Source organism: Arachis stenosperma, chromosome 4 (genome assembly GCF_014773155.1).
Source record: "Arachis stenosperma cultivar V10309 chromosome 4, arast.V10309.gnm1.PFL2, whole genome shotgun sequence".
Classification (NCBI taxonomy): Eukaryota; Viridiplantae; Streptophyta; class Magnoliopsida; order Fabales; family Fabaceae; genus Arachis; species Arachis stenosperma.
The window spans coordinates 108,936,453-108,962,357 of record NC_080380.1 but is presented as its reverse complement, the minus strand read 5'-3'; positions in this window follow the sequence as shown (position 1 = coordinate 108,962,357).

The window sequence follows — 25,905 nt, the reverse complement described above, 5'->3', positions numbered from 1 at the left end:
CCTAATTTCTCTATTACAGAGAGGGGCATGAGGTTTACACTTGACCCTAAGTCACACAAGGCCTTCTTGAAGGTCATGGTGCCTATGGTACAAGGTATAGAAAACTTCCCAGGATCCTGCCTCTTTTGAGGCAGTTTCTGTCTAGACAAGTCATCCAGTTCTTTGGTGAGCAAAGGTGGTTCATCCTCCCAAGTCTCATTTCCAAATAACTTGTCATTTAGCTTCATGATTGCTCCAAGGTATTTAGCAACTTGCTCTTCAGTGACATACTCATCCTCTTCAGAGGAAGAATACTCATCAGAGCTCATGAATGGCAGAAGTAAGTCCAATGGAATCTCTATGGTCTCATTTTGAGCCTCAGATTCCCATTGTTCCTCATTGAGGAACTCAAAGGAGATTGGTGCACGCCCATTGGGGTCTTCCTCAGTGGCGTCCACCTCCTCTCTTTCCTCTCCATATTCGGCCATGGTTATGGCTTTGCACTCTCCTTTTGGATTTTCTTCTGTATTACTTGGGAGAGTACTAGGAGGGAGTTCAGTAATTTTCTTGCTCAGCTGTCCCACTTGTCCTTCCAAATTTCTGATGGAGGACCTTGTTTCATTCATGAAACTTTGAGTGGTTTTGATTAGATCAGAGACCATTGTTGCTAAGTCAGAGGTATTCTGCTTAGAACTCTCTGTCTATTGCTGAGAAGATGATGGAAAAGGCTTGTTGGTGCCAAGCCTGTTTCTTCCACCATTATTGTTATTGAAACCTTGTTGAGGTCTCTCTTGATTCTTCCATGAGAAATTTGGGTGATTTCTCCATGAAGAATTATAGGTGTTTCCATAGGGTTCTCCTAGGTAATTCACCTCTTCCATTGAAGGGTTCTCAGGATCATAAGCTTCTTCCTCAGATAAAGCATCCTTAGTACTGCCAGGTGCATTTTGCATTCCAGACAGACTTTGAGAAATCAAGTTGACTTGTTGAGTCAATATCTTGTTCTGAGCCAATATGGCATTCAGAGTGTCAATCTCAAGAACTCCTTTCTTCTGATTAGTCCCATTGTTCACAGGATTCCTTTCAGAAGTGTACATGAATTGGTTATTTGCAACCATTTCAATTAGCTCTTGAGCTTCTGTAGGCGTCTTCTTCAAATGAAGAGATCCTCCAGCAGAGCTATCCAGAGACATCTTGGATAGTTCAGAGAGACCATCATAGAAAATACCTATGATGCTCCATTCAGAAAGCATGTCTGATGGACATCTTCTGATTAATTGTTTGTATCTTTTCCAAGCTTCATAGAGGGATTCTCCATCCTTCTGTCTGAAGGTTTGGACTTCCACTCTAAGCTTACTCCATCTTTGAGGTGGAAAGAACTTTGCCAAGAAGGCATTGACTAGCTTTTCCCAAGAGTCCAGGCTTTCTTTAGGTTGAGAATCCAACCATATTCTAGCTCTGTCTCTTACAGCAAAAGGGAATAGCATCAGTCTGTAGACCTCAGGGTTAACCCCATTAGTCTTGACTGTGTCACAGATTTGCAAGAATTCAGCTAAGAACTGATGAGGATCTTCTATTGGAAGTCCATGGAACTTGCAATTCTGTTGCATTAGAGAAACTAATTGAGGCTTAAGCTCAAAGTTGTTTGCTCCAATGGCAAGGATAGAGATGCTTCTCCCATAGAAATCAGGAGTAGGTGCAGTGAAGTCACCCAGCACCTTCCTTGCATTGTTGGCATTGTTGTTGTTTTCGGCTGCCATGGGTTCTTCTTCCTTGAAGAATTCGGTCAGGTCCTCAACAGAGAGTTGTGCTTTAGCTTCTCTTAGCTTTCTCTTCAAGGTCCTTTCAGGTTCAGGATCAGCTTCAACAAGAATGCCTTTGTCTCTGCTCCTGCTCATATGAAAGAGAAGAGAACAAGAGAATGTGGAATCCTCTATGTCACAGTATAGAGATTCCTTGAAGTGTCAGAGGAAAAGAGAAATAGAAAGAAGAAGGAGAAGAATAATTCGAACTTCAATTAGATGAGGTTCGAATTGTGCATTAAGAAGGAGTGGTACTCCATAAATAGAAGGATGTGAGAAGGAGGGAAGAGAATTTTCGAAAATTTCAATCAAAAGATTTTGAAAACATTTTGAAAAACACTTAATTGATTTTCGAAAATTGAAAGTGGAAAAGAAATCAAGTGATTTTTGAAAAAGATTTTGAAATTAGAAATCAAAAAGATTTGATTGAAAACTATTTTGAAAAAGATGAGGTTAAAAAGATTTGATTGAAAAGTTATGGTAAAAAAAATGTGATTGAGAAGATATGATTTGAAAACAATTGTAAAAGATATGTTTTGAAAATAATTTTAAAAGATTTGACTTGAAAATTAGTGACTTGCCTAACAAGAAAAGATATGATTCAAACATAAAACCTTCCTTAACAGAAAAGGCAAAAAAATGTTCAATCAAATCATTAATTGTTAGTAAGTATCTTTGAAAAAGGAAAGAAATTGATTTTGAAAACATTTGATTGAAAAGATATGATTTGAAAAAGATTTGATTTTGAAAAACTTTGAAAACTTGAAAAAAAATTGATTTGAAAACAAAATCTTCCCCCTAGCACCATCCTGGCGTTAAACGCCCAGAATGGTATACATTCTGGCGTTTAACGCCCAAAATGCTACCTCTTTGGGCGTTAAACGCCCAACCAGGTACCCTGGCTGGCGTTTAAACGCCAGTCTGCCTTCTTCACTGGGCATTTTTGAATGCTCAGCTTTTTCTGTATAATTCCTCTGCAGCATGTTCTGAATCTTCAATTCTTTGTATCATTGACTTGAAAAGACACAAATTAAAAGTATTTTTGGATTTTTAATAATCAAAATGCAATAAGAATCAAATAACAATGCATGCAAGACACCAAACTTAGCAGTTTGTACACTACTAACACTATATGTAACACATAAACACTCAAGCCAAAAGAATTCAAAGATCAAAACAAAGAAATATATGTATGGATTCGAAAAATATAACAAAAACATGCATTTGACACTAGACTTAAGATGAGACTCTAGACTCAAACAAGGAATATTTTTAGATTTTATGATTTTATAAATTTTTTTTTTCGAAAATTAAGTGAGAAAAGATATCAAAATTCTTAATGAGAATTCCAGGAATCAGTGCAATGCTAGTCTAAGACTCCGGTCCAGGAATTAGACATGGCTTCACAGCCAGCCAAGCTTTCAAAGAAAGCTTCGGTCCAAAACACTAGACATGACCAAAGGTCAGCCAAGCCTTAGCAGATCACTGCTCCAAAAGCAAAATTGATGAAAATCAACAAGCTCTTGTGGTGATAAGTTGAAACCTCGGTCCAATCAGATTAGACATGGCTTCTCAGCCAGCCAGATTTCAACAAATCATCATGAAACTCTAGAATTCATCTTCAAGAATTTCGAAAAAAAAATAAATACCTAATCTAAGCAACAAGATGAACCGTCAGTTGTCCAAACTAGAACAATCCCAGGCATTGTTACCAAAAGCTTGCTCAAAACTTGAACAATCCCCGGCAACGGCGCCAAAAACTTGGTGCGCGAAATTGTGAACAATACTTTTCACAACTCTCATAATCCCTGGTCATGAACTCCCAAAAGATTTGGTGGTTCAATTCCATGGCATTACACAACTTCGCACAACTAACCAGCAAGTGCACTGGGTCGTCCAAGTAATACCTTACGTGAGTAAGGGTCGATCCCACGGAGATTGTTAGCATTGAAGCAAGCTATGGTCATCTTGTAAATCTTAGTCAGGCAAACTCAAATGTATATGGTGATGAATGAAAATAACATAAAAGATAAAGATAGTGATACTTATGTATATCATTGGTGTGAGAGCTTCAGACAAGCGTATGAAGATGCCTTCCCTTCCGTCTCTCTGCTTTCCTACTGCCTTCATCCAATCCTTCTTACTCCTTTCCATGGCAAGCTCGTGTAGGGTTTCACTGTTGTCAGCAGCTACCTCCCATCCTCGCAGTGAAAGCTAATGCTCACGCACTCTGTCACAGTACGGCCAATCACCGGTTCGGTTCCCGCTCCTACTGGAATAGAATCCCTCTTTTGCGTCTGTCACTAACGCCCAGCAGGTTAGAGTCTGAAGCACGTCACAGTCATTCAGTCATTGAATCCTACTCAGAATACCACAGACAAGGTTAGACCTTCCGGATTCTCTTGAATGCCGCCATCAGTTCTTGCCTATACCACGAAGACTCTGATCTCACGGAATGGCTGGCTCGTTTGTCAGGCGAGCACTCGGTTGTCAGGCGATCAACCATGCATCGTGTTATCAGGAATCCAAGAGATATTCACTAAGCCTCAGATGCTTGTAGAACAAGAATGGTTGTCAGTCACCTTGTTCATGGGTGAGAAGGATGATGGGCGTCAATCATCACCTTCATCAAGTTGAAGAACAAGTGATATCTTGGACAAAGAACAAGCGGAATTGAATAGAAGAACAATAGTAATTGCATTAATACTCGAGGTACAGCAGAGCTCCACACCTTAATCTATGGTGTGTAGAAACTCCACCGTTGAAAAATACATAAGCATAAGGTCTAGGCATGGCCGAATGGCCAGCCTCCCAATGATCTAAGATAGCATAAAACGAAGATAGCTACCAAAGTCTCTCTAATACAATAGTAAAAGGTCCTACTTATAGATAACTAGTAGCCTAAGGTGTACAAAGATGAGTAAATGACATAAAAATCCACTTCCGGGCCCACTTGGTGTGTGCTTGGGCTGAGCAATGAAGTATTTTCGTGTAGAGACTCTCCTTGGAGTTAAACGCCAGCTTTAGTGCCAGTTTGGGCGTTTAACTCCCAATTAGGTGCCAGTTCCGGCGTTTAACGCTGGAATTTCTTGAGGTGACTTTGAACGCCGGTTTGGGCCATCAAATCTTGGGCAAAGTATGGACTATTATATATTGCTGGAAAGCCCAGGATGTCTACTTTCCAACGCCGTTGAGAGCGCGCCAATTGGGCTTCTGTAGCTCCAGAAAATCCACTTCGAGTGCAGGGAGGTCAGAATCCAACAGCATCTGCAGTCCTTTTGAGTCTCTGGATCAGATTTTTGCTCAGATCCCTCAATTTCAGCCAGAAAATACCTGAAATCACAGAAAAACACACAAACTCATAGTAAAGTCCAGAAAAGTGAATTTTAATTAAAAACTAATAAAAATATACTAAAAACTAACTAAAAGATACTAAAAACATACTAAAAACAATGCCAAAAAGCATACAAATTATCCGCTCATCACAAAGTCTTATTGAAATCCAAGAATTTAACTAACATCTTAAACCATACTCTCATGACTATATACAAGTACATGCTACTGCATCCCATTGAACTTCGAATAATGTCCTTGTTGTACAACCTGTTCTCCACATCACAAATAAATTTGAGAGAAATAAAAATGACTTCAGCAAATTCTAATGTGATTTCAAATAATTTAAGACTTACCAAAACACTAAGTTTCTCTCAATGCAATTATTCATCTCTTTAAATTTATACCTGTAATAGCCACTGATGACTTCCATACGGTGGGATGGGATTCTCATGGCCATTAATCAATCCTGAATCACCTAGTCCAGACTCTTGCTGCACAGGTACATTTACTTCTGTATTTGGCACTGCTAATGTCTCTTGAGAAGCCATAGGGTCCTTGGGAAGCTCCTATGAAAAATGAATACATGGAGTCAAAAATTCTATCAAGTATAACTACAACATAGAGGTCACCAGTTTATTCTAAATCAAATAACAACTAATGCAATATTGTATCTCACTGACCTCCTTGATACCAAAGCTAGCTTGCGCGCCATTACCAGTCTTATCCCCCAAATCGTCACCGTCATTCCTCACAGGACATTTATTCTTTACATGACCAGCACTGTTGCATTTAGTGCACCTCCGCTTACCCCTCTCCTTTTTCCCCTTGGGTGCTCCTTTTGTCTTGACCACCAAAGGGTCACCAACAAAGTTTGGCGTGGTAGAATCTGTTGTTTGTCTTTTCAAGTCAGATTTTTGTTCTAGTGTTTGGGTCCAACGACAGACTTCATTCATAGTGTCATGGAAAGAAGGACCATCTTGAGCTCCTAAGAATACCATCCACGTAGCTGCCACTGACAATGCGCCATAGCGCATTAAAAATTCTCTTTCTCTGTCTTGCGTAGTGCCTCCAGCAGAACTTTCATCTAGATACTTCTTGGCATCCTTCGACCATCTTCTCAAAAGAAGACTATCTGGCAACTTCTGTAAACCTACCCTTTTCATTGCACAAAACATGTGCCTGCAAGGAATGCCTTCACTACTCCACCGACTACATTCACACTCCATATGCTCAGTATTGCGATCGTAAAGTACGTTATAAATATGTTGTCTCCTGTCACACTCCTTAACTTTTAACACAACAGTGGTTGATATGTTTTCCTCATTTATTACATCTAATGCGACTACTCTTTGAATCTCCTTTTTTACTTCTCCAAGAATCTCCCTAGTGTAAAAATTGGCAGCAGAAAGCTCCAATGCTTCTAGCCCAGTAGTTAGAACGGGCTCCCCATACAACGTCTTAAATTGAGAAACTAATTCATTATTTCTATAGTCCCTAAGCGCATGTTCAAGATTTTGGACCAACTCTAGAAGACTTTGGCGAATGCCAATAAACCTCTTAATGAAGTTGTTTATCGCCTCACACCTTGATGTTGTTCTAAATCCAGCACATAATTTATCCCTCAAGTAAGTGCTTGCCCAACTTTTCCTCTTCTCATATTCACTCAGAACCCATTCATTTTCCTCCAACCCATATTTTTTTTATCATATTCTCCCAATATTCTTCAAATTCTTCCAGATGCCATGGAGCATACAAACATCTTCTGAAGTCGTTGGAAAATTTTTTGTTTTTTAAGTTTGCCGTTACATTCTTCTGAATGTGCCAACCACATAATCGGTGAGTTGCATCCGGGAAGATTTCTCGAATTGCTGCCTTCATTGCTTCGTCACCGTCTGTGATCACAACACTAGGAGACTTGTTCAGCATGACTTCTAGAAAGTTTTGCAACAACCACGTATATGTTGCAGTCCGTTCGTCCTCTACCAAGGCAAAACCAAATATACATGTTTGGCGGTGATGGTTACAACCTGAGAAGATTACCAAGGGTCTTTTGTACTTATTCTTCCGGTAGGTTGTATCGAATGCAAGCACATCTCCAAAGCACTGATAATCGGACCTACAAATGCCATCTGCCCAAAATAAATTTGCCAGCCGACCTTCATCAGTAGCACTGTACCTTGTCATGGCCATCGGGTCGACATCTGCTTTCCCAAGTAGATAGCTAATCGTCGAATTGGAATCCCCACCAATGAGCATTGCACGACGAGCTCTTTGAAAGTGATTATCTAGGTCCTTCTTTGTGAACCCGACATTGGCAAAACCACCGGCTTGGCCTACCATTTGTCCCATTATTTTAGAGGTTGGAAGACCATGATCATTGATGAGCGGATAATTTATACGCTTTTTGGCATTGTTTTTAGGTAGTTTTTAGTAAGTTTAAGCTACTTTTAGGGATGTTTTCATTAGTTTTTATGTTAAATTCACATTTCTGGACTTTACTATGAGTTTGTGTGTTTTTCTATGATTTCAGATAATTTCTAGCTGAAATTGAGGGATTTGAGCAAAACTTTGGAAAAGGCTGACAAAAGGACTGCTGATGCTGTTGGAATCTGACCTCCCTACACTCGAAATGGATTATCTGGAGCTACAGAACTCTAAATGGCGCGCTCTCAACAGCGTTGGAAAGTAGACATCCAGAGCTTTCCAGCAATATATAATAGTCCATACTTTATTCGGAAATTGACAACGTAACTTGGCGTTGAATGCCAAGTACATGCTGCTGTCTGGAGTTAAACGCCAGAAACACGTCATGATCCAGAGTTGAACGCCCAAAACACGTCATAACTTGGAGTTCAACTCCAATAAATGCCTCAGCTCGTGGATAGATCAAACTCAGCCCAAGCATACACCAAGTGGGCCCCGGAAGTGGATTTATGCATCAATTACTTACTCATGTAAACCTTAGTAGCTAGTCTAGTATATATAGGACATTTAACTAATGTATTAGACATCTTTTTGATCACTTTAGATCTAAAGAACATCTAGGGGCGCATAGTTCTCAGATCATGGGGGCTGGCCATTCGGCCATGCCTAAACCTTTCACTTATATATTTTCAACGGTGGAGTTTCTGCACACCATAGATTAAGGGTGTGGAGCTCTGCTGTACCTCAAGTTTCAATACAATTATTATTACTTTCTATTCAATTATCTTTTATTCTTATTCCAAGATATACGTTACACTTAACTTTGATGAATGTGATGATCCGTGACACTCATCATCATTCTCACCTATGAACGCGCGTGACTGACAACCACTTCCGTTCTACTCTAGGCCGGACGCATATCTCTTAGATTCCCCAACAGAATCTTCGTGGTATAAGCTAGATAGATGGCGGCATTTATGGGGATCCGGAAGGTCTAACCTTGTCTGTGGTATTCCGAGTAGGATCCTGGGAATCCGGAAAGTCTAACCTTGTCTGTGGTATTCCGAATAGGATTCCGATATTGAATGACTGTGACGAGCTTCAAACTCCTGAAGGCTGGGCGTGATGACAAACGCAAAAGAATCAATGGATTCTATTCCAACCTGATTGAGAACCGACAGATGATTAGCCGTGCTGTGACAGAGCATTTGGACCATTTTCACTGAGAGGATGGGATGTAGCTATCAACCAAGGGTGATGCCTCCAGACGAGTAGCCGTGCAGTGACAGCGCATAGGACTATTTTCCCGAGAGGATTGATGAGCGGATAATTTATACGCTTTTTGGCATTGTTTTTATATAGTTTTTAGTAAGTTTGAGCTACTTTTAGGGATGTTTTCATTAGTTTTTATGTTAAATTCACATTTCTGGACTTTACTATGAGTTTGTGTGTTTTTCTGTGATTTCAGGTAAATTCTGACTGAAATTGAGGGATTTGAGCAAAACTCTGAAAAAGGCTGACAAAAGGACTGCTGATGCTGTTGGATTCTGACCTCCCTGAACTCGAAATGGATTTTCTGGAGCTACAGAACTCCAATTGGCGCGCTCTCAACGGCGTTGGAAAGTAGACATCCAGGGCTTTCCAGCAATATATAATAGTCCATACTTTATTCGAAGAATGACGACGCAAACTGGCGTTGAACGCCAAGTACACGCTCCTTTCTGGAGTTAAACGCCAGAAAAACGTCATAATCCGGAGTTGAACGCCCAAAGCACATCATAACTCGAAATTCAACTCCAAGAGGAGCCTCAGCTCGTGGATAGATCAAGCTCAGCCCAAGCATACACCAAGTGGGCCCCAGAAGTGGATTTATGCATCAATTACTTACTCATGTAAACCCTAGGAGCTAGTTTATTATAAATAGGATGATTTACTAATGTATCAATCATCTTTTGATCTCAGTTTTGCTTTATTCTTCATCTTAGGAGATCATTGATCACGTTTAGGGGGCTGGCCATTCGGCCATGCCTGAACCTCTTGCTTATGTATTTTCAACGGTGGAGTTTCTGCACACCATAGATTAAGGGTGTGGAGCTCTGCTGTACCTCAAAGATTAATGAAGTTCTATTTTCTTTTATTCAATTCTCTATCTTATTCTTATTCCAAGATATTCATTCGTACTCAAGAACATGATGAATGTGATGAGCTAATAACTCTCATCATCATTCTCACTTATGAACGCGCGTGATTGACAACCACTTCCGTTCTGCGTGTAACAAGGCTTGAATGTGTATCTCTTAGATTCCCCAACAGAATCTTCGTGGTATAAGCTAGATAGATGGCGGCATTCATCTGGATCCGGAAAGTCCAACCTTGTCTGTGGTGTTCCGAGTAGGATCCTGGGAATCCGGAAAGTCTCACCTTGTCTGTGGTATTCCGAGTAGGATTCCGTTCATGAATGACTGTGACGTGCTTCAAACTTTAACCTGCTGGGCGTTAGTGACAAACGCAAAAGAGGGATTCTATTCCAGTAGGAGCGGGAACCAACCGGTGATTGGCCGTACTGTGACAGAGTGCGTGCATAGCTTTCACTGCGAGGATGGGATGTAGCTATCAACCATGGGTGATGCCTCCAGACTGGTTAGCTGTGCGAGTGACAGCCGTGCAGGTTATTTCCCCGAGAGGAATGAAAGTAGCCACAGCTGATAGTGAACCCCTATACAAAGCTTGCCATGGAGAGGAGTAAGAAGGATTGGGTAGAAGGAATAGGAGAGCAGGCGTCCTAGAGCTCTACAGCATCTCCATTCCGCTTATCTGAAATTCCCACCAATGAATCTACATAAGTATCTCTATCCCTTTTATATTCCTTTTTATTAGAACAATCCAATTATCACTATTACAAATGTTCAATCCGCCTAACTGAGATTTGCAAGGTGACCATAGCTTGCTTCATACCAACAATCTCTGTGGATTCGACCCTTACTCACGTAAGGTTATTACTTGGACGACCCAGTACACTTGCTGGTTAGTTGAACGGAGTTGTGAATTCCACCAGAGCCATAATTAGAACATTGATCACAAATGATACAAGAATTTGAATCACAATTTCGTCCACCAAGTTTTTGGCGCCGTTGCCGGGGATTGTTCGAGTATGGACAACTGACGGTTCATCTTGTTGCTCAGATTAGGTAATTTTCTTTTCAAAAATCTTTTTCAAAATTTTTCTTTTTATTTTTCGTTTTTCTTCACATTATTTTCGAAAATATTAATAAAAAAATCCAAAAAAAATTAGAAAATCATAAAATCCAAAAATATTTTGTGTTCTTGTTTGAGTCTTGAGTCAATTTTTAAGTTTGGTGTCAATTGCATGCTTTTAAATTTTCTTGCATTTTTTTCGAAAATCCATGCATTCATAGTGTTCTTCATGATCTTCAAGTTGTTCTTGACAAGTCCTCTTGTTTGATCTTGATGATTTCTTGTTTTGTGTTGTTTGTTGTTTTTCATGTGCATTTTTGCATTCATATTTTCCATGCATTAAAGATTTCTAAGTTTGGTGTCTTGCATGTTTTCTTTGCATCAAAAATTTTTCAAAATTATGTTCTTGATGTTCATCATGATCTTCAAAGTGTTCTTGGTGTTCATCTTGACATTCATAGCATTCTTGCATGCATCTTGTGTCTTGATCCAAAATTTTCATGTTTTGGGTCATTTTTGTGTTTTTCCTTAAAAATTTAAAAATCAAAAATATCTTTTCCTTATTTTCCTCCAAAATTTCGAAATTTTGGGTTGACTTGGTCAAAAATTTTCAAAATTAGTTGTTTCTTACAAGTCAAGTCAAAATTTCAATTTTAAAAATCTTATCTTTCAAAATCTTTTTCAAAAATCATATCTTTTTCATTTTTTTATAAATTTCGAAAATTTCAAAAATTATTTTTCAAAATATTTTCAAAATCTTTTTCTTATCTTTATATGTAATTTTCGAAAATTAGCTAACAATTAATGTGCTTGGTTCAAAAATTTGAAGTTTGTTACTTTCTTGTTAAGAAAGGTTCAATCTTTAAGTTCTAGAATCTTATCTTGTAGTTTCTTGTTAGTTAAGTAATTTTAAAAATTAAATCTTTTTCAAAAATATCTTTTTCTTAAAACTTTTATCTTATCTCTTTATCTTATTCTTTTTAAAATTTTATGTTTTTCAAAATTTGATTTTAAAATATCTTATCTAACTTACTATCTTCTTATCTTTTTAAATTTTGATTTCAATCTTTTTCAATCAACTAACTACTTTTTGTTTGTTTCTTATCTTTTTCAAAACCACCTAACTACTTTTCCTCTTCTATTTTCGAAAATATCTCTCTCTTTTTCAAAAAGTTCTTTTAATTAATTAATTATTTCATGTTTTAATTTTAATTACATTTTATCTCTAATTTTCGAAAATCACTAACTCCTTTTCAAAATTATTTTCGAAATTTCTCTTCTCTCTTCCTCTTCTATTTAATTATTTAATTACTAACACTTCTCTTCACCCTCTCATCAAAAATCCGAATCCATTCCTCTTCTTCTACCCCTTTCTTTTTCTACTAACATAAAGGAATCTCTATACTGTGACATAGAGGATTCCTTCTTTCTTTTTTTTTTTTTGTATTCCCTTTTCTTTCATATGAGCAGGAACAGGGACAAAGGCACTCTTGTTGAAGTTGATCCAGAACCTGAAAGGACTCTGAAGAGAAAATTAAAAGAAGCTAAATTACAACAATCCAGAAGCAACCTTTTAGAAAATTTCGAACAAGAGGAAGAGATGGCCGAAAATAATAATGATAATGCAAGGAGAATGCTTGGTGACTTCACAAAGCCAACATCCAAGTTTGATGGAAGAAGCATCTCCATTCCTGCCATTGGAGCCAATAACTTTGAGCTTAAGCCTCAACTAGTTGCATTAATGCAACAAAACTGCAAGTTTTATGGACTTCCATCTGAAGATCCTTACCAGTTTTTAACTGAGTTCTTGCAGATCTGTGACACTGTAAAGACAAATGGAGTTAATCCAGAAGTCTACAGACTCTTGCTTTTCCCTTTTGCTGTAAGAGACAGAGCTAGAGTATGGTTGGATTCTCAACCCAAGGATAGCCTGGACTCATGGGATAAGCTTGTCACTGCATTCTTAGATAATTCTTTCCTCCTCAAAAGCTGAGCAAGCTGAGAGTGGATGTTCAAACCTTCAAACAAAAAGATGGTGAATCCCTCTATGAAGCTTGGGAAAGATACAAGCAGCTGACAAAGAGATGTCCATCTGACATGTTTTCTGAATGGACCATATTAGATATATTCTATTATGGTCTCTCTGAATTTTCGAAAATGTCATTGGACCATTCTGCAGGTGGATCTATTCACCTGAAGAAAACGCCTGAAGAGGCTCAAGAACTCATTGACATGGTTGCAAACAACCAGTTCATGTATACTTCTGAGAGGAATTCCGTGAACAATGGGGTACCTCAGAAGAAAGGAGTTCTTGAAATTGATGCTCTGAATGCCATATTGCTCAGAACAAAGTGTTGACTCAACAGGTCAACATGATCTCTCAGAATCTGATGGATTGCAACATGCATCCAACAGTAATAGAGAGGCAGCTTCTGAAGAAGCTTATGATCCTGAAACCCTGCCATGGCAGAGGTTAATTACTTAGGTGAACCTTATGGAAACACCTATAACTCATCATGGAGAAATCATTCGAATTTCTCCTGGAAGGATCAACAAAAACCCCATCAAGGTTTTAACAATGGTGGACGTGCAAGGCTGAATAATAGTAAGCCATATCCATCATCTTCTCAGCAACAGACAGAGAACTCTGAACAAAACAATTCTAATTTAGCCAACATAGTCTCTGATCTGTCAAAGGCCACCTTCAGTTTCATGAATGAAACCAGATCTTCCATTAGAAGTCTGGAAGCACAAGTGGGCCAGCTGAGTAAGAAAGTTATTGAAACTCCTCCCAGTATTCTCCCAAGCAATACAAGAGAATCCAAAGGAGAGTGCAAGGCCATTGATTTAATCAAAGTGACCGAATGCACTAGGGAGGAGGAGGACGAAAATCCTAAGGAGAAAGACCTCCTGGACGTCCTTCAAGCATGAAGGAGTTTCCTATTAAGGATCCAGAGGAATCTGAGGCTCATCTAGAGACCATAGAGATCCATTAAATCTCCTTCTGCCATTCATGAGCTCTGAAGAATATTCATCCTATGAAGAGGATGAAGATGTGATTGGAGAGCAAGCTGCTCTATATTTAGGAGCTATCATGAAGCTGAATGCCAAACTGTTTGGTAATGAGACTTGGGAAAGTAAACCTCCCTTACTCATTAGTGAACTAGACACTTGGATTCAGAAAACTCTACCTCAAAAGAAACAAGATCCTGGCAAGTTCTTAATACCTTGTACCATTGGCACCATGAGCTTTGAAAAAGCTCTATGTGATCTGGGGTCAGGGATAAATCTTATGCCACTCTCTGTATGGAGAAGATGGGGATCATTGAGGTACAACCTGCCTTGTTCTCATTACAATTGGCAGATAAGTCCATAAGACAAGCTTATGGATTAGTAGAGGACGTGCTAGTAAAGGTTGAAGGCCTTACATCCCTACTGATTTCATAATCCTAGATACTAGGAAGGAAGAGGATGAATGCATCATCCTAGGAAGACCTTTCCTAGCCACAGCAGGAGCTGTGATAGATGTCAACAGAGGTGAGTTAGTCCTTCAATTGAATGGGGACTACCTTGTGTTTCAAGCACATGGCCATCCCTCTATGACAAAGAGAGTAAGCATGAAGAGCTTCTCTCAGTTCAGAGTCAAGAAGAACCCCACAGTCAAACTCTAAGTTTGGTGTTGTGAGGCCACAACCAAACTCTAAGTTTGGTGTTCAAACCCCATATCCAAACTCTAAGTTTGGTGTTGGAATACTACACACTAAATTGACCTGATCACCATGTGGCTCCATGAGAGCCACTGTCAAGCTATTGACATTAAAGAAGCGCTTGTTGGGAGGCAACCCAATTTTATTTATCTAATTCTATTTTATTTGTTTCTTTTTATTTTTGTGTTTCATTAGGTACATGATCATGAGGAGTCACGAAAAAATAAAAAAAAAAAAATTAAAAACAGAGTCAAAAACAGAAGAAAAAAATTTTTCACCCTGGGGACGCACGGGCTGGCGTTCAACGCCCAGAAGGTGCATCTGGCCGGCGTTCAACGCCAGAACAGAGCACCATTCTGGCGTTGAACGCCCAAAACAAGCAACAACCTGGCGTTTAACGCCAGGATGCGCACACAAAGGACAATCTGGCGCTGAACGCCAGAAACAAGCATGAAACTGGCGTTCAACGCCAGAAACATGCATAACATGGGCGTTTAACGCCCAGAACTAGCATCAATGGGCGTTTGAACGCCAGAATGATGCATCAAGGCATGTTACATGCCTATATGGTGAAAGAATGGTATTTGTTTTCACCTCAGGATCTGTGGACCCCACAGGATCCTCACCTCAGGATCTGTGGACCCACAGGATCCCCCATACCACATTCCTTTTAATCCTAATCACACTCTTCTAATCCAAATCTCATTCTCAATGTCACACTTCCAAAAACCTTCACCTATCACCTCAATTCCTCTTCCCAATTACCCCATTCACCATTCATCATACCCCTCTTCCATACACCCCACCTACCCCCTACTTTCAAATTCAATTTCCCACCTTTCCCACCCAACATGGCCGAACCTATACCCTCCCCCCTCCCTATAAATACCCTTCTTTTCTTTTCCATTTTCACACAACCAACCAACATTCTCCAACATAGCCGAACCCTCTCTTCTCCCTCTCTACCATATTTTCTTCTTCTCTTCTATCTTCTTTTTCTTTTTGCTTGGGGACAAGCAAATTTAAGTTTGGTGTGGTAAAAGCCTAAACTTTTTATTTTCATCACCATCAATGGCACCCCAAGGCCGGAGTTTCTCAAGAAAAGGAAAAGGGAAGGCAAAAGCTTCCACTTCGAGTCATGGGAGAAGGAGAGATTCATCTCCAAGAGCCCCAAGACCACTTCTATGATGTTGTGGCAAAGAAGAAAGTGATCCATGAGGTCCCTTTCAAACTCAAGAAGAATGAGTATCCGGAAATCCGACTTGAAATTCAAAAAGAGGTTGGGAAGTCTTAGCCAACCCCATGCACAGTCGGAATTCTCATGGTTCAAGAGTTCTATGCCAATGCATGGATCACTAGAAACCATGACCAAAGTATGAACCCAAGCCCAAAGAATTATCTCACAATGGTTAGGGGGAAATACTTGGATTTTAGTCCGGAGAATGTGAGGTGGCGTTCATTTGCCTATGATGCAAGGTGATGAACACCCTACACTAGAAGGGTCAACTTTGATCAAAGGTTGTACCAAGTCCTTAGGGACATTTGTGTGGAAGGCGCCCAATGGAGAGTTGACTCCAAAGGCAAGCAGTCCAACTAAGAAGACTGGACCTCAAGCCTGTAGCTAGAGGATGGTTGGAGTTCATTCAAAGATCCATCATCCACAAGCAACCGATCTGAAGTTACTGTGGATCGGGCCATCATGGTTCATAGCATCATGATTGGTGAAGAAGTAGAGGTTCATGAAGTCATAGCCAATGAACTCTACAAAATAGCTGACAAACCATACATGGCACGGCTAGCATTCCCTCACCTCATATTGCCATCTATGTTATTCAGCCAGAGTTATCATAGATGGAGATGCCTCCATAGAAGAAGACAAGCCCATCACCAAGAAAAGGATGGAGCAAACAGGGAAGTTCCTCACGGCCCTCAGAAGAACATGAGGAAGTGCATCATCAACAAATGCCTCATGGAATGCACTTTCCTCCCAACAACTATTGGGAGCAACTTAGCACCTCCTTGGAAGATTTGAGCCATAATGTGGAACAACTAAGGGTGGAACACCATGAAACGCCCTCACTCTTCAAGAAATAAGAGAAGATCAAAGAGCAATGAGGGAGGAGCAACAAAGGCAAGGAAGGGACATAGAAGAGTTGAAGAACATCATTGGTCCTTCAAGAAGAAGACGCACTAGAGGTGGATTCATTGTTCTTTATTTCTTTCTGTTTTCGGTTTTTAATTATTATGTTTATCTATGTTTTGTGTCTTATTTCATGATCATTAGTATGTAACCATGCCTTAAAGCTATGAATAAAATCCATTAGTCCTCACCTCTCTTAAAAGAAAAATGTTTTAATTCAAAAGAACAAGAAGTACATAATTTTTGAAATTATTATTGAATTTAGTTTAATTATTTGATGTGGGTGACATTGCTTTTGTTTTCTGAATGAATGAATGAACAGTGCATATGTTTTGGATCTTGTTGTTTATGAGTGTTAAAATTGGTTCTTGAAAGATGATGAACAAGAGAAATGTTATTGATGATCTGAAAAATTCATGGAATTGATTCTTGAAGCAAGAAAAAGCAGTGAAAAAAAAAAAAAAAAAAAGAAGAGATCTAAAAAGAGTATATAGAAAAAGAAGGAGCAATAGAAAAAGCCAATAGCCCTTAAAAACAAAGGCAAGGGTAAAAAAGGATCCAAGGCTTTGAGCATCAATGGATAGGAGGGCCCAAGGAAATTAAATCCAGGCCTAAGCGGCTAAACCAAGCTGTCCCTACCCATGTGCTTGTGTCATGAAGGTCCAAGTGAAAAGCTTTGAGACTGAGTGGTTAAAGTCGTGATCCAAGGCAAAAGAGTGTGCTTAAGAGCTCTGGACACCACTGGGGACTCTAGCAAAGCTGAGTCACAATCTGAAAAGGTTCACCCAGTTATGTGTCTGTGGCATTTGTGTATCCGGTGGTAATACTGGAAGACAAAGTGCTTAGGCCACGGCCAAGACTCAAAAGTAGCTGTGTTCAAGAATCAAAAAAGGAGATGCCAAAAACTGTTCAGAAGCAAAAAGCTACAAGTCCCGCTCATGTAATTAAATTATTATCATTGATATTTTGGACTTTATAGTATATTCTCTTCTTTTTATCCTATTGATTTTCAGTTGCTTGGGGACAAGCAACAATTTAAGTTTGGTGTTGTGATGAGCGGATAATTTATACGCTTTTTGGCATTGTTTTATATAGTTTTAGTAAGTTTGAGCTACTTTTAGGGATGTTTTCATTAGTTTTTATGTTAATTCACATTTCTGGACTTTACTATGAGTTTGTGTGGTTTTTCTGTGATTTCAGGTAAATTCTGACTGAAATTGAGGGATTTGAGCAAAATCTAAAAAGGCTGACAAAAGGACTGCTGATGCTGTTGGATTCTGACCTCCCTGCACTCGAAATGGATTTTTCTGGAGCTACAGAACTCCAATTGGCGCGCTCTCAACGGCGTTGGAAAGTAGACATCAGGGCTTTCCAGCAATATATAATAGTCCATACTTTATTCGAAGAATGACGACGCAAACTGGCGTTGAACGCCAAGTACACGCTCCTTTCTGGAGTTAAACGCCAGAAAAACGTCATAATCCGGAGTTGAACGCCCAAAGCACATCATAACTCGAAATTCAACTCCAAGAGGAGCCTCAGCTCGTGGATAGATCAAGCTCAGCCCAAGCATACACCAAGTGGGCCCCAGAAGTGGATTTATGCATCAATTACTTACTCATGTAAACCCTAGGAGCTAGTTTATTAAATAGGAGATTTACTAATGTATCAATCATCTTTTGATCTCAGTTTTGCTTTATTCTTCATCTTAGGAGATCATTGATCACGTTTAGGGGGCTGGCCATTCGGCCATGCCTGAACCTCTTGCTTATGTATTTTCAACGGTGGAGTTTCTGCACACCATAGATTAAGGGTGTGGAGCTCTGCTGTACCTCAAAGATTAATTGAAGTTCTATTTTCTTTATTCAATTCTCTATCTTATCTTATTCCAAGATATTCATTCGTACTCAAGAACATGATGAAGTGATGAGCTAATAACTCTCATCATCATTCTCACTTATGAACGCGCGTGATTGACAACCACTTCCGTTCTGCGTGTAACAAGGCTTGAATGTGTATCTCTTAGATTCCCAACAGAATCTTCGTGGTATAAGCTAGATAGATGGCGGCATTCATCTGGATCCGGAAAGTCCAACCTTGTCTGTGGTGTTCCGAGTAGGATCCTGGGAATCCGGGAAAGTCTCACCTTGTCTGTGGTATTCCGAGTAGGATTCCGTTCATGAATGACTGTGACGTGCTTCAAACTTTAACCTGCTGGGCGTTAGTGACAAACGCAAAAGAGGGATTCTATTCCAGTAGGAGCGGGAACCAACCGGTGATTGGCCGTACTGTGACAGAGTGCGTGCATAGCTTTCACTGCGAGGATGGGATACTGTGACAGGTGCGTGCATAGCTTTCACTGCGAGGATGGGATGTAGCTATCAACCATGGGTGATGCCTCCAGACTGGTTAGCTGTGCGAGTGACAGCCGTGCAGGTTATTTCCCGAGAGGAATGAAAGTAGCCACAGCTGATAGTGAACCCCTATACAAAGCTTGCCATGGAGAGAGTAAGAAGGATTGGGTAGAAGGAATAGGAGAGCAGGCGTCCTAGAGCTCTACAGCATCTCCATTCCGCTTATCTGAAATTCCCACCAATGAATCTACATAGTATCTCTATCCCTTTTATTATTCCTTTTTATTAGAACAATCCAATTATCACTATTACAAATGTTCAATCCGCCTAACTGAGATTTGCAAGGTGACCATAGCTTGCTTCATACCAACAATCTCTGTGGATTCGACCCTTACTCACGTAAGGTTATTACTTGGACGACCCAGTACACTTGCTGGTTAGTTGAACGGAGTTGTGAATTCCACCAGAGCCATAATTAGAACATTGATCACAAATGATACAAGAATTTGAATCACAATTTCGTCCACCAAGGATTAAAAGTAGCCATTGATGATGGTGATGCCCTACATACAGCTTGCCATGGAAAGGAGTAAGAAGAATTGGATGAATGTAATAAGAAAGTAGAGATTCAAGAGGAGCACAGCATCTCCATACGCCTATCTGAAATTTCCACTATTGATTACATAAGTATTTCTATCCCTTTTATTTTTGTATTATTTATTTTATTAAAATCCATAATCAATTGGTTTAATCAGCCTAACTGAGATTTACAAGGTGACCATAGCTTGCTTCATACCAACAATCTCCGTGGGATCGACCCTTACTCACGTAAGGTATTACTTGGATGACCCAGTGCACTTGCTGGTTAGCTGTGCAAAGTTGTGAAACATTATATAGAAACCATGGTATTGGCATCCTGTTTTTGGCGCCATTGCCAGGGAATGAAAGGCAATGAATTTTGCAAAATGGAATAACAAAGGAATAACAATTTCGTGCACCAAGTTTTTGGCGCCGTTGCCGGGGATTGTTCGAGTATGGACAACTGACAGTTCATCTTGTTGCTCAGATTAGGTAATTTTCTTTTCAAAAATCTTTTTCAAAATTTTTCTTTTATTTTTCGTTTTTCCTAACATTATTTTCGAAAAAAATTAATAAAAATACAAAAAAATTAGAAAATCATAAAAACTAAAAATATTTTGTGTTTCTTGTTTGAGTCTTGAGTCAATTTTTAAGTTTGGTGTCAATTGCATACTTTTAAAAATTTTTCTTGCATTTTTCGAAAATCCCATGCATTCATAGTGTTCTTCATGATCTTCAAGTTGTTCTTGATAAGTCCTCTTGTTTGATCTTGATATTTTCTTGTTTTGTGTTGTTTGTTGTTTTTCATATGCATTTTTTGTTTGTTAGAGTCCATGCATTAAAGATTTCTAAAGTTTGGTGTCTTTCATGTTTTCTTTGCATAAAATTTTTTTCAAAATTATGTTCTTGATGTTCATCATGATCTTCAAAGTGTTCTTGGTGTTCATCTTGACATTCATAGCATTCTTGCATGCATTCATTGTTTTGATCTAAAAATTTCATGCATTGAGTATTTTTGTTGTGTTTCTCTCTCATAATTAAAAATTCAAAAATCAAAAAATATCTTTTCCTTATTTTTCTCATAATTTTCGAAAATTTGAATTGACTTAGTCAAAATTTTTCAAAATTAGTTGTTTCTTACAAGTCAAGTCAAATTTTCAATTTTAAAAAAAATCTTATCTTTTCAAAATCTTTTTCAAAAATCATATCTTTTCCATTTTTTATTTTCGAAAATTTAAAAATTATTTTTTTCAAAATCTTTTTCTTATCTTTATATCATATTTTCAAAAATATGCTAACAATTAATGTGATTGATTCAAACATTTGAAGTTTGTTACTTTCTTGTTAAGAAAGGTTCAATCTTTAAATTCTAGAATCTTATCTTGTAGTTTCTTGTTAGTTAAGTCATTTTAAAAAATTAAATCTTTTTCAAAATATCTTTTTCTTCAAATTTTTATCTTACCTTTTTATCTTATCCTTCTCAAAATTTTATCTTTTTCAAAATTGATTTCAAAATATCTTATCTAACTTCTTATCTTCTTATCTTTTTAAAATTTGATTTTAAAATCTTTTTCAATCAACTAACTAACTTTTTGTTTATTTCTTATCTTTTTCAAAACCACCTAACTACTTTTCCCTCTCTAATTTTCGAAAATACCTCTCTCTTTTTCAAAAAATTCTTTTTAATTAATTAATTATTTTAATTTTAATTCTATCTTATCTTTTAATTTTAAAAATACTAACCCCTTTTTCAAAATTATTTTCAAAATTTCTCCTCTCTTTTCTTATTCTATTTAATTATTTATTTACTAACACTTCTCTTCACCTTCCCTATCATTACTCTTTATACAGACTATTCATTTTTCTTCACTCTTCTCCCCTTTCTTTTTCTACTAACATAAAGGAATCTCTATACTGTGACATAGAGGATTCCTCTTTCCTTTCTTGTTTTCTTCTCTTCATATGAGCAGGAACAGGAAAAAAAGGCACTCTTGTTGAAATTGATCCTGAACCTGAAAGGACTCTGAAAAGGAAACTAAGAGAAACTAAATTACAACAATCCAGAAACAACCTTTCAGAAATTTTCGAACAAGAGAAGGAGATGGCAGCCGAAAATAATAATAATGCAAGGAGAATGCTTGGTGACTTCACAAAGCCAACGTCCAAATTTGATGGAAGAAGCATCTCCATTCCTGCCATTGGAGCCAATAACTTTGAGCTGAAACCTCAGCTAGTTGCCTTAATGTAACAAAACTGCAAGTTTTATGGACTTCCATATGAAGATCTTTATCAATTTTTAACTGAGTTCTTGCAGATCTGTGAGACTGTAAAGACGAATGGAGTTGATCCTGAAGTCTACAGACTCATGCTTTTCCCTTTTGCTGTAAGAGACAGAGCTAGAATATGGTTGGATTCACAACCTAAGGATAGCCTGGACTCTTGGGATAAGCTGGTCACTGCCTTCTTGGATAAATTCTTTCCTCCTCAAAAGCTGAGCAAGCTGAGAGTGGATGTTCAAACCTTCAAACAAAAAGATGGTGAATCCCTCTATGAAGCTTGGGAAAGATACAAGCAGCTGACCAAAAGATGTCCATCTGACATGTTTTCAGAATGGACCATATTAGATATATTCTATTATGGTCTATCTGAATTTTCGAAAATGTCATTAGACCATTCTGCAGTTGGATCTATTCACCTAAATAAAACGCCTGAAAAGGCTCAAGAACTCATTGATATGGTTGCAAACAACCAATTCATGTACACTTCTGAGAGGAATTCCGTTAATAATGGGATACCTCAGAAGAAAGGAGTTCTTGAAATTGATACTCTGAATGCCATATTGGCTCAGAACAAAGTGTTGACTCAACAGGTCAACATGATCTCTCAAAATCTGAATGGATGGTAACATGCATCCAACAGTACTAAAGAGGCAGCTTCTGAAGAAGCTTATGATCCTGAGAACCCTGCCATGGCAGAGGTTAATTACATGGGTGAACCTTATGGAAACACCTATAACTCATCATGGAGAAATCATCCAAATTTCTCATGGAAGGATCAACAAAAGCCTCAACAAGGCTTTAACAATGCTGAACAATAGCAAGCCATATCCATCATCTTCTCAGCAACAGACAGAGAATTCTGAACAAAACACCTCTAATTTAGCCAATCTAGTCTCTGATCTGTCAAAGGCCACTTTCAGTTTCATGAGTGAAACAAGATCCTCCATCAGAAATTTGGAGGCACAAGTGGGCCAGCTGAGTAAGAAAGTCATTGAAACTCTTCCCAGTATTCTCCCAAGCAATACAGAAGAGAATCCAAAAGGAGAGTGCAAGGCCATTGATATAATCAATATGGCCGAATGCACAAGGGAGGAGGAGGACGAAAATCCTAGTGAGGAAGACCTCCTGGGACGTCCCTCAAGCAAGAAGGAGTTTCCTATTAAGGATCCAAAGGAATCTGAGGCTCATATAGAGACCATAGAGATTCTATTAAATCTTCTTCTGGCATTCATGAGCTCTGAAGACTATTCTTCCTCAGAAGAGGATGAAGATGTAACTGGAGAGCAAGTTGCTCAATATTTAGGAGCTATCATGAAGCTGAATGCCAAGTTGTTTGGTAATGAGACTGGGGAAAGTGAACCTCCCTTACTCATTAGTGAACTGGATACCTGGATTCAGCAAATTTTACCTCAAAAGAAACAAGATCCTGGCAAGTTCTTAATACCTTGTACCATAGGCACCATGACCTTTGAAAAAGCTCTGTGTGATCTGGGGTCAGGGATAAATCTTATGCCACTCTCTGTAATGGAGAAGCTGGGGATCATTGAGGTACAACCTGCCTTGTTCTCACTACAATTGGCAGACAAGTCATTGAGACAAGCTTATGGAATAGTGGAGGACGTGCTAGTAAAGGTTGAAGGCCTTTACATCCTTGCTGATTTCATAATCTTAGACACTAGGAAGGAAGAGGATGATTGCATCATCCTTGGAAGACCTTTCCTAGCCACAGCAGGAGCTGTGATAGATGTCAACAGAGGTGAACTAGTCCTTCAATTGAATGGGGACTACCTTGTGTTTAAGGCACATGGCCATCCCTCTGTGACAAAAGAGAGTAAGCATGAAGAGCTTCTCTCAGTTCAGAGTCAAGAAGAGCCCACAAAGTCAAACTCTAAGTTTGGTATTGTGAGGCCACAACCAAACTCTAAGTTTGATGTTAAGACCCCATATCCAAACACTAAGTTTGGTGTTGGGACTATACAACATTGACCTGATCACCTTGTGGCTCCATGAGAGCCACTGTCAAGCTATTGACATTAAAGAAGCGCTTGTTGGGAGGCAACCTAATTTTATTTATCTAATTTTTATTTTATTTTATTTTATTTTGTGTTTTATTAGGTACATGATCATGAGGAGTCACGAAAAAATCATAAAAATTAAAAGCAGAATCAAAAACAGCAGAAGAAAAAAATCACACCCTAGAGGAAGCACAGGCTAGCGTTCAACGCCAGTAAGATGCATCTGGCCGGCGTTCAACGCCAGAACAGAGCATCATTCTGGCGCTGAACGCCAGAAACAAGCAACATTCTGGCGCTGAACGCTAGGAATGTGCCTAAAGAAGAAAAACTGGCGCTGAACGCCAGTAACAAACATAAAACTGGCGTTCAACGCCAGAAACATGCTTTACATGGGCGTTGAACGCCCAGAATGTGCACCACACGGCGTTTAAACGCCAGAATGGTGTGCAAAGGCATTTTACATGCCTATTTGGTGCAGGGATGAAATTCCTTGACACCTCAGGATCTGTGGACCCCACAGGATCCCCACCTACCATATTCCCACCTTACCTCCTAATCCTAGTTTTTGTGATTACTCTTCCCCATGTCACACTTCCCAACACCCTTCACCAATCACCTCAATTCCTCTTCCCAATCACCCCCTTCACCACTCATATCCATCTACTCTTCCCCATAAACCCCACCTACCTTCAAAAATTCAAAACCAATTTCCCACCCATTCCCACCCTAAATGGCCGAATACACATTACCCCCTCTCCTTATATATACCCTTCCATTCTACTTCATTTTCACACAACACAACCCCTTCTTCTTCACCTAGGCCGAACCTACATCTCTTCCACCTACCATATTCTCTTCTTCTTCTTCTTCTTCTTCTTCTTCTTCTTCTTCTTCTTCTTCTTCTTCTTCTTCTTCTTCTTCTTCTCTTCTTTCTTCTATTGCTCGAGGACGAGCAATATTTTAAGTTTGGTGTGGTAAAAGCATAAGCTTTTTGTTTTTCCATTACCATCAATGGCACCTAAGGCCGGAGAATCCTCTAGAAAAGGAAAAGGGAAGACAAAAGCTTCCACCTTTGAGTCATGGGAGATGGAAAGATTCATCTCCAAGAGCCATCAAGACCACTTCTATGATGTTGTGGCAAAGAAGAAGGTGATCCCTGAGGTCCCTTTCAAGCTCAAGAAAAATGAGTATCCAGAGATCCGACACGAAATCCGAAGAAGAGGTTGGGAAGTCCTAACCAACCCCATGCAACAAGTCGGAATCTTAATGGTTCAAGAGTTCTATGCCAATGCATGGATCACTAGAAACCATGATCAAAGTATGAACCCGAGTCCAAAGAATTATCTCACAATGGTTCGGGGGAAATACTTAGATTTTAGTCCGGAAAATGTGAGGTTGGCATTCCACTTGCCCATGATACAAGGAGATGAACGCCCCTACACTAGAAGGGTCAACTTTAATCAAAGGTTGGACCAAGTCCTTATGGACATATGTGTGGAAGGAGCTCAATGGAAGAGAGACTCCAAAGGCAAGCCAGTCCAACTAAGAAGACTGGATCTCAAGCCTATAGCTAGAGGATGGTTGGAGTTCATTCAACGCTCCATCATTCCCACTAGCAACCGATCTGAAGTTACTGTGGATCGGGCCATCATGATTCATGGCATCATGATTGGAGAGGAAGTAGAAGTTCATGAGGTCATCTCCAATGAAATCTACAAAATAGCCAACAAGCCCTCACCCATGGCACGGCTAGCTTTTCCTCACCTTATTTGCCATCTATGTTACTCAGCTGGAGTTATCATAGAAGGAGACATCTCCATTGAAGAGGACAAGCCCATCACCAAGAAAAGGATGGAGCAAGCAAGAGAGACCCTTCACGGTTCTCAAGAGATGCATGAGGAAGCTCATCATCAAGAAATCCCTGAGATGCCTCAAGGGATGCACTTTCCTCCCAACAACTATTGGGAACAACTCAACACTTCCTTAGAAGATTTGAGCCACAATGTGGAACAACTAAGGGTGGAACATCATGAGCACTCCATCATTCTCCATGAAATAAGAGAAGATCAAAGAGCAATGAGGGAGGAGCAACAAA